This window comes from Silurus aristotelis (genome assembly GCF_946808225.1).
Source record: "Silurus aristotelis genome assembly, chromosome: 17".
Lineage (NCBI taxonomy): Eukaryota > Metazoa > Chordata > Actinopteri > Siluriformes > Siluridae > Silurus > Silurus aristotelis.
Window position 1 is genome coordinate 13385244 of NC_139590.1, and position 10535 is coordinate 13395778.

The window sequence follows — 10535 nt, forward strand, 5'->3', positions numbered from 1 at the left end:
GTCATAACCTTTGGAAAGAGTATAAAACACAATGATCTGAGTAAGTGCTACTGTATTAATTCACTTAAACAAAATTGTTGTCATGTAAGACATTTTTGGAAACCTAAACTTAGAGAAATAGTTTTATTTATTTATTTCTGTAAAGCTGCTTAGTAACATTTTTAATTGTTAAAAATCACCATACACATAAAAATAAATTGAATTTAAGTAAACTGAACACATGAGCACTTTAATTAACAGTCTTACATCTATTAAGTAACAATGATATATGAAAGATGTGGTGTACAGCAATAATCGGACGTTTTTCCCAAATCTGTAATTATGGATCAGACTCTTTAAAGTTGGCATGCATCTGATCTAACTATTAATTAGTTGAGTAGAATTAAATAGTGGTGTTTAATCTGAAGATCGGAAAGCACTGGTCACTATAGATCCACTCGGTGTGAGCTTTTTTATTTAGCCTTCTTTAATTTTGGTCTTTCATTTAGCTTTAAAAGACAACACACCTGTGGGGGTAATTCCTTCTGGAGTAAAAAATAGCCTTGCATACATCTCGTCACATTATGGAATCGGCCCATTAAAAGCAAAAAAGAAATCACAAAAAAATCCCACTTCCCAGAAGTCTTGTCTTGTAAGTTTACAGTAGAATTGGTTTAATCTAATCTGAAATATTCTTCAGACTAACAAAATGTAATTTATTCTGCTTTCCTTACTGTTTGCCTCACTGTTTTATTTCCTCGCAGTCCTGACTTGTTTGACATACCCAAATTTTCTTTTTCTGAGCATAAAATATTAAGTATGCATTGAGTTTATTGTATTTGTGCTTATTTTTTCACTTTGCATAGACAGTTAGGCAAATACCTAAATAAAGAGGCTGTATTGTGAGTGCCTACACTGGTTGATAGTTATTTTTCCAGCAGTATTAATTTTTTTCCCATTAATTAGAAGTTTGTATGTGAATGGATTTCTACATCACTGTAAGTGAAAAAAAAACTCTGTTGTCATTTCAATGACATAAACTAGCTAGCATGTCATAACCTTTGGAAAGAGTATAAAACACAATAATACTGTGCTACTGTATTGATTCACTTATAAAAAATTGTTGTCATCAATATAATTACTCAAGTCAGAGTAAATGAGTCATCTATTTAAAAAGAAAACATACACAAGTAATATCTTTACAATTTGCAGTCTTCAATTGAGAACTGATCAGAATTTTTTCTTCCTTGTACAATAATATTAACTATCCAAGTGAGCACCACCTCAATTATCAACAGTAATTTAGGAAATGTAATGTTATCCAACTTAGGGTAAAGCTGTTTGGTAGAATGCCAGGCTATATAGTTGTTTTTTAAAAACATTTTAACAAATCGGCTTAGTGTGTGCTTACACTTTTTTACTGAATGGGTAAAGTTGGAGCCAGATATGGTTCTTCTTTTAAAAAATGGCAGTGTGGTTTTAAACAGATTATTCAGAAATTTAGAAACATGGCAGGAACACATGCATGCCTTTGTGTTTGCAAGAAGTGGAATATTCAGCCACAATTACACTTGTGCATTTGATATGATTCAGGTGGGGGAACAGCTTAGAACTGTAGAATAGGGTATTATCATGCCTGAAAATGGTGAGGCCAAGCCCCTTCCACTATAAATGAGGATAGACTATGTTGACCTGTCACTTTTTATTTTTGTTTAATTTCCTGGACTCACTTTAGATCTGGTTCTATAAGAGCTGGAAAAGAAGGTCAACCACCATCGAGAGGCTCATAATAAGCAAAGAAATATTTGAGTCTAGAGTTAATAGAGCACAGTAGGAAATGAGTTAGTTCTTGTATTGTTGCTGGGATATTTTGAATTTCAGAACTTTTAAAAGATAAAAGAACAAATACAGCAGTCTTTCTGATGCCTTAAATATTTTTAGACCTGAACATTAAAGACACTTTCAATAAAATTTCAGATTTCCCAGTTTCTCTTAAGTTTCTCTCTTAATAACATAGAATCAATGTCAGATATCTGCTGTATTTACCATTGTTATTGAAAACAGTATAGCAGTAAACATGTATTGAAACTAACGACTTTCTTCGAAAACAAACACAATTGCTATTCTCACATCATGAAAACATTTAAATATTTTGGGACTGTAAATTTTATTGGTAGCATATCCTGCTTAAGCTCCACCGTCACGTAAATTAAATGTGTTGTGAAGCAGGATGTTCTCTGCTGTTCATCTACTACTATTTCAAGAACTACAGCCCTATTGTTTCTAACTTTAGACATCCTTGACTTCCTGTAAACTCCTCCGTACATTCCCCCATACTTTTTTTTTTTCTGTACCTTTCCATCCTTTTATCTACTACCAGGTTCCAGCATGTGGTCTCAGGATGCATGCCATATGTTTATCCTCACAGAAGACTGAAATTGCATTTAGTTGCTTCCTGACCAAACAATTTGATAGTTTTTTTATGAAAAGATTTGTTTGTTCAGAACTCTTATTTATAGTGTTGTTAGGTGAGGCTTGCTGCTCCCAAGTTTTTCCAAAACTTTCTTTGTAATCATATATTACCTAAGAAAGTTTTACTTAGAAATATGGGTTGCATGAAAACTCATTATTACTAGTCAACCAGTAATTAAAATAAATAAATAAATAAAATGTTTTGAATAATTGTTATAATTTTTTTATTTCTAACATTTTTGGAAACCTAACCTTAGAGAAATAGTTTTATCTATTTATTTCTGTAAAGCTGCTTAGTAACATTGTCAATTGTTAAAAGCACTATACACATAAAAATAAATTGAATTTAAGTAAACTGAACAGATGGGCACTTTAATTAACAGTCTCACACACAGGCTACAAATTCACAGCTTCAATACATTTTAGGCTGCATGGTGACTCAGCTATAACTGTTGATTATTTAAAAGGCTGTTTTGGCACAGAAGCTTCTTGTAACTTAATAATATATGAAAGATGTCTACAGCAATAATCGGATGTTTTTCCCCAAATCTGTAATTCTGGATCAGACTCTTTAAAGTTGGCATGCAATTGAATAGTGGTGTTTAATCTGAAGATCGGAAAGCACTGGTCACTATAGATCCACACGGTGTGAGCTTTTATATTTAGCCTTCTTTAATTTTGGTCTTTAATTTAGCTTTAAAAGACAACACACCTGTGGGGGGAATTCCTTCTGGAGTAAAAAATAGCCTTGCATCCATCTCGTCACTTTATGGAATCGGCCCATTAAAAGCAAAAAAAAAATTCACAAAAAAACACTTCCCAGAAGTCTTGTCTTGTTAGTTTACAGTAGAATTGGTTTAATCTAATCTGAAATATTCTTCAGACTAACAAAATGTAATTTAGTCTGCTTTCCTTACTGTTTGCCTCACTGTTTTATTTTTTCGCAGTCCTGAATTGTTTGACATACCCAAATTGTCTTTTTCTGAGCATAAAATATTAAGTATGCATTGAGTTCATTGTAGGTGTGCTTATTTTTTTCACTTGGCATAGACAGTTAGGCAAATACCTAAATAAAGAGGCTGTATTATGAGTGCCTACACTGGTTGATATTTATTTTTCTAGCAGTATTTATTTTTTTCCCCATTAATTAGAAGTTTGTATGTGAATGGATTTCTACATATGGTTTTCTATATATGCAAGTACTGAACAAATGGCTTTAGTTATTTGGCTTGAAAATAACTATTTTATGTTTTCCATCAGAGGAACAGACTCTGTATTCAGAAAGTTCCACAAACGCTGCCATTACTATTGCCTAAAAGCACAAACCAGTGCAGCTGTGCAGTAACGAGTGTTAAGGGGGAAAATTTGTGTACAGATCTTGTTCCAGCAGGTCTCCCCTTTCCATTTCACTATAAGATTCAATGCACTGACTCTGTGCAGAAGTATTTTTCCAACAGTATGTCATGGAGGAGATTTTGTTGTTCGGTCAACCGTGAATTAGTGAAATAAGATATTTTACAGATATCCAAAAACAGAGAGTGTGTCTAATGATATTGTTTGATGTATTTTATGACTTGTCTGCACATGCATACACCAACATGTTTTGCATCATTTACACCAACTTTATTAATATAAAGTCTGTTAAATAAAACTGAGGTTTTGCAAACCCCTTGTGAGTGGAATATATGTTCAGCATATTATATGGATATATCCAAATTCCACTCTTTTTGGTCTTTGGGAGTATTGTTCATATTTGTGGCCAAATGTTTTTTTTTCAGTTAATACTTTCTGCTGAATATAGTGTTGGCTGACAATATAGCAGTTAGAAGTCTTCTTTCAGCAGCCTCATGAACAAATATTTACATAGGACTGAACTATTTGGATATCATATGTGTTCAAAATGTTCAAAAGCTTTAAAACATTAACTCCTGTGGTCATGCACCGAGTCAGCATGTTTATTTAAAAAAGAGAGACCATACAAAGAAAAAAACATTGTATATTCACTGTAAAATTGTGCTACGACACTGCTAAGCTTTTTATTATTTTTTTGCACTTAACAACTAGCAAGCCAAAACACAGTTGTCCTTATCCTTAGATTAGGGCTTGACTGTAACTGTATCTGTGTAAAGAACAACAATGTTAGATTTGAACCCTAATGAATGCCTATGGTCAGGAGAGAAGAGGAAACTCTTCCTGTCCAAGTCAAAAATATAAAGGCTTGAAATGCTCTGCATTGTGGACGGTCCAAGATGCTTCAATAAGTGTCTCCGATGACTCCGGTGTCTTGTTAGACATTGCAGTATAACGCTTTATAACAATTATTTCTTGAAATTGTATTAATTGTAATTGCATATAATTATATTACTTGTGCATGCATTAATAGTTTAAAGCGAATCAAGTTTATTCACAAATTGTAAATTATAGTTTTTATATATTTTTTGACCATGAACAGTGTAAATAACTGTAGACTTCACTTTAAAATCATGGCCACTTTTAGTCCTAGATTTGCCTGAAGATGATTCTCTAATGTAAGAAAAGGAAGATGTTCTAAGTTTAAACATATAAAAAAAAAAGCAACAAAAAACACACACACACACACACACACACACACACACACACACACACACACACACACACACACACACACACACGCACACACACACACACACACACACACTCCTGAGTTCATTATATGTCCTCCCTTTTTTTTGACTCTGGCTTATTTGGGAAATGTTTATGTTGGCCACATGCTGAGGTTCTGACTTCTTCTCAAAATGCCACAGTTTGTTTGGAGAACAACACAACAAGGAACATGTTAAGCTTTTCCCTCTCACAAAAACCACCTCTGTTTAAAGGAGATTTGCCAATATCTAAACAACTATGACAGGAAGACAGCATGCTTCTCAGCTTCACTGTTTTGTAGCTTCCTTGGTTATTTGGGCCCCAAAAGGACCGTATATCTCTCTATTTATCGACCTCCCGCTCGTGAATTTGTGAACTTAGTTATTTTCCCCAGTCTCTTTCCATCTATTTCTTCAAAGCCTTCAACAAATTTGATTATTGTGATCACTGGTTCTACATGACTTCCAAATATTTGTTTTACTTATTAAACAAAAGAACAACTGCATGGCACCCTCAGAATTTGTTTTGTAAGATTCAAGAACTCATCACTAATTATATGCTGCACATGAGTTTGCAGTCACTGTAAATTCTCACAGTGGGGAAATGTTCATGTTAGAGCAGCAAGGAAAGAAATGTTAAGCAGAAACACAGTACAAAATATATACAGTTCAGTATATAATTACAAAACACAATAACAGTAGTAGTACTTACACTATCAAACAAATTGCACCATGGTATTATTGCACAGTTTACATTGTTTTTATTGCACAGTCACTATTGCACAAAAATTTTAATTACTGTTATTGCACAGTTTTAAAAACAGTATTAACAATGTGCATTATGATGACTGGTTCACTGACACCTCTGATTGTAAAGTCTAATAGCAGCAGGAAGAAAAGACCTTCGGTATAGCTTATTTAGACACTGTAACAGTCTGACACTGAAGGAGCTGCAAAGATGAAACTGTTTCATAAAGGTGTCAGAGTGTCGTTCTTCAGCAATGATGTTAGCTTAGCTACCATCCTCCTTTCTACCGCTTCCTATATTGTGTCAAAGGGCATTCCCAGGACTGAGCTGGCCTTCCTGATCAACTTGTCCAGTCTCTTCCTGCCTTTAGTAGAGATGCTGCTGCACCTATGCTGCACTCCATAGAAATGGCTGAGGCCACCATGGAGTTCTTCAGTAGTGCTCTTTGCACACCAAAAGACCATGGACTCCTTAGCAGAAAGAGTCTGCTCTGTCCTTTCTTATAAATTGCTTCTGTATTATTGTCCAGTCCAGTTTGCTTCTCAGATAAACGCCCAAGTATTTATAAGAGTCCACTCACTCAATGTCCTTTCCATGAATGTTCACTGGTGAAAGTGTTTGTGCCTGCGGAATTCCACCACCAGTTCTTTGGTCTTCCCCAGATTTATATACAGGCAGCTCCATTGGCACCAGTCCACAAAGTCCTGAATCAGTCCTCTGTTCTCCCTGTCATCATCAGCTGTGATCAGGCTGATGATGGCAGAGTCATCAGAGAACCTGCAGTATCCTCCACACAGAGTTGATATAATCAGTAATACAGTCTGTTAAATTGTCAATATCCTCCCCATGTGGACTGCACACTTCCTCCCACAAAGTTGTATCAAAACAGTCTTTTAGAGCCTCACTGGTCTCATCAGACCATGTCCTCACAGTGCGGGAGACAGCTGGTTGCCTGCATATAAGGGGTTTGGACACAGCTTGGAGATGAATTAGGTTGTGATCTGATCTTCCCAAGGGGGGTGGTGCTGAAGCATAAGTTCAGTGTTTTATTGAAATTAAATGTAATGTAGTTATTGAATGTAATTGAATGAAATGTAGTGTAAACCTCTCACATGCCTATAGGCTTTCATTCTAGTCAAATAAGAGGCACATCTGATATTTGATTGGAGCCCAAGATGAACTGATTAACAAGTGGAAACAGGGGTGACTTGGTTGGCTGAATAAAAAAACAAAACCTGAAGCCACACCAGCGCTTTGTGAACAAAACCTCTGCTATACATATACAGTACATACATAATAATATTCTGTTGACTTAAATCATTCTTTTTTCTTCAGTCATCTTGAACAATTTAATCATCCTGGAACCCATTCCATCACAGCACACCATGCGTACAAACATAAACACATACAGTAGATTTTTGGACAGTGTAAGGAAACTAGGGAACCCAGATGACCCAAGTGAACATGGAAAAATACATGCAAAACTCTAAACAGGTGGTTATTACAGTCAACACACTCCTGAAATCATTTTAAAGCTCTTTAAGAGACATGGATTAACATCCAGACAGTCATCATGATTTATGCCAACAAAATTAAACTAAACAAAACCAAGGGCACACTGTGTTATACCAAGTCTTCTTGTGTTGTTTGACCACAACCAAACTGAGCTTCTAATACCACATGTAAGTAGTGTCTGGTGGACAGATGCAGTTTGATTTGTGTGTTTCTGTGCCAAGATCGCAATTCACTGAAACTTAAGCAGAATACATTACTGTCTAAATATGTGCTTTTATTGGGCTATTATTGTCACTTCCACAGATGCTTTTTAGGAAAAACCAGTATGAACTTTAAATATCAGTCTATTTTTCTTTAACCACTATTTCCATGCTTTCCTTTGCACTGACTCAGAGGTGTTTTACAATCCTACTATGACATTCACTTATAATCTTTATCTTTATAACTTTTATGTTTTGTTGGTTTGACTATTTAAGGAGTTACAAAAGAAAATATAAAAAAACTGTAGCTTGTTTTAAACTAAGTATATAAAACTGTAGATGTTATCTACGTAAGATTCATTGCTTATTTTGGCCAATCAACATACAAGATAACCATCAAACAGAAACAAAATAACTCTTACGTTGTATTTGTCAGTCTTTGAAATAGATTGTTATTCTGCCACAATACTTACAATTTATTCTCAAAGAAAATCTATTTTCTCTCAGGGCAGCAATGAAAACGCAAACAGGCCAGCAGATCTATTCAAACATCTTATAGGTCAGTGTTTTTCAACCTTTCTGAGGCATGGCACATTTTTTGCATTGAAAAAATCACATGACAGACTACCAACCAAAATTTTTACAAAATGACACAAATCTAATACAGTATATATAACAACAATTTAATCTATTTAGATTTTAATACAAGTTCAGCCATTAGGTAGCTTGGAAGGGTTTTTATTTAAAACAATTTTTTACGTTGCCTGTTTCTAAGTATAAAAAAAGGCGTACAAAAATGTCAGTGAAGTGATAGGTGTTTTATGTGGAGATGGTTTTCAAGCTTGCTTGGGACCATGGTACTGTTAAATTGCTTTTCCCCTTACACACACCCAGCATGACAGAATCGGAGTGTTCGGATCTGGGCGGTTTCTGGCTAAGTTTCCGCCCATTTGTTGTTTTTGTTGTTGTTGTTTTTTCTGTTTCATGTTTTTACCACCAGATGTCGCAATTTTGATCCAGAGTCCCTAATTAGTTTCTAGTGTTTCCACCTGTGTCCTATTAGCCCCTTGTGTATTTTTCACCCTTTTGTCTGAGTTTCTTGCTTGTGGACATTATGTGGTCTGTTTTTTTCCACTCAGTGTGGTATTTTTTTTTTTTGTTTTGTTTTTTTGGCTCCTGTCTTTACTCCAGTTGCCCAGTGTAAGTCATTGTTTTTGCGTTTATTTTTGACTTGCTGCTTTCTCTATTTAGAGTTTTTTTTTTATTCCTAAGAAATTTCCAGAGTTTCTTTGTATATGTGTGTGTGTGTGTATATATATATATATACACACACTGCTAGAGCTCCCTGTAACAACATTTTTGGACAAAGTTAATGTAATTGGATCATTTCCATTTGTGTGCTAGAGTGGTTGAAAGATACTATTATATGTAGATCTGTTTACAGGTTGGTTGTGTTGCTGCACAGATGTAAATGACAGCAATTGAGATGCTGCATATACCTTATGTACATGAACATATCCAAAACTACAATATCAGCTATTAGTAAAGCTGTGCCGTTAAGCAACTGCAGAAGATGGAGGAATGGTCAGATTCAAAAGGAGTATTAATGAGGCTGGCAAATCCTAATAAAATGCAATGTTCAAAAAAATGTGGTCAGAAAAACAACACAGATGTTTTTTTTTTTAATATCAGTAACTTATTCACAAAACAAGGAAGCAAACTAAGGTTTTAAATAAGATTAAGGGATGGTAAGTCAGGCATGTACACACTGAGCTCTTTTTCAAACAGTTGGTGTGGAAATGGGACTATGCATATTTTTTTAATTATGATTGTGTCCAGGGGTGTGTGGTTATAATTCTGGTGAATGTGAACATGATATTGGGAAGTGTAGTCCATTGCAGCTATCCTCATATGCTGTGGTGTGTTCTGGAAAACAGAATTTCTTGATTAATGACCTGACAGCAAATCAATCTCATTCTCCCACTGAGCAGAGATGCCTTTAGAACATGTGATCTTGCACACAAGACTTCTCAATAAATGAAAGTGGACATGAAAGTGTTGGTGACAACAGGAGACTTTTAATGTAGGTAAAACAAAATTTATGATCAGTGTCAATGATAATTACACTTTTCTACTATATAAATTTAGTGTCCATAGTACAAAGCAAATATGCAAAGTAAATATTAATACATGAGACACATGGAACAGGGATTTTTGCATCTTTTATTTTTTGTAGCCTGTTAAATTTTAATGTCAATATATGAACTTTATATTGACTATCAGTACCATTGTGCACTATTCTATTACAGACAGAGTACCAATTTTTGTGTCTCGTACTGCTTTAACTGTAATGTTTTTACAGATGTAGGCTTATTTCCTGTGTATATGTCCTTTGGGAAGTAGTGTTTTTTTTTTTTTTTTTTTTTTAACACTGCACATCTGCATTACACTACTCTGAAGATTTACTGATGCTACTGGTAAATTTCAAAACCACAGACTTCACAAGAAGACACATAATTGTGATCAGTCAGTGAAGTTCATGTCAATCACAACATGCATTCGCAATAATTTTTTATTTTTTATTATTATACGTGTACAACTAATGATGCGATTACACACTCTCACTGTGAAATTAAAATCATATTCATTGAGTTACATAACAAATGGTATTGAATTATTGACAAGCCTTTCTGTATTTCTATCAGTCTCCACATAAAAAAATAGTTTAGGACACGTTAACAGGAAAGATTGCCACCTCCACCCTACCGGAGTTGAAAATTTTATTTTATTTTGCTGACAGATTAGGTTATTTTGGGGGTTTGCTGCTGGTTTTTCACAAACTGGATATCAAACAATGAAACATTACATCCAACATGTATAATATATGTAAAGTTGTTCACCTCTGCTTTGAGTACTTTTATGGTCAGATCTGAGCAACAATATATAAAATTTGCAATTAATTATGTAACATTGGTTATTGCATATAATCATCAAATTTGC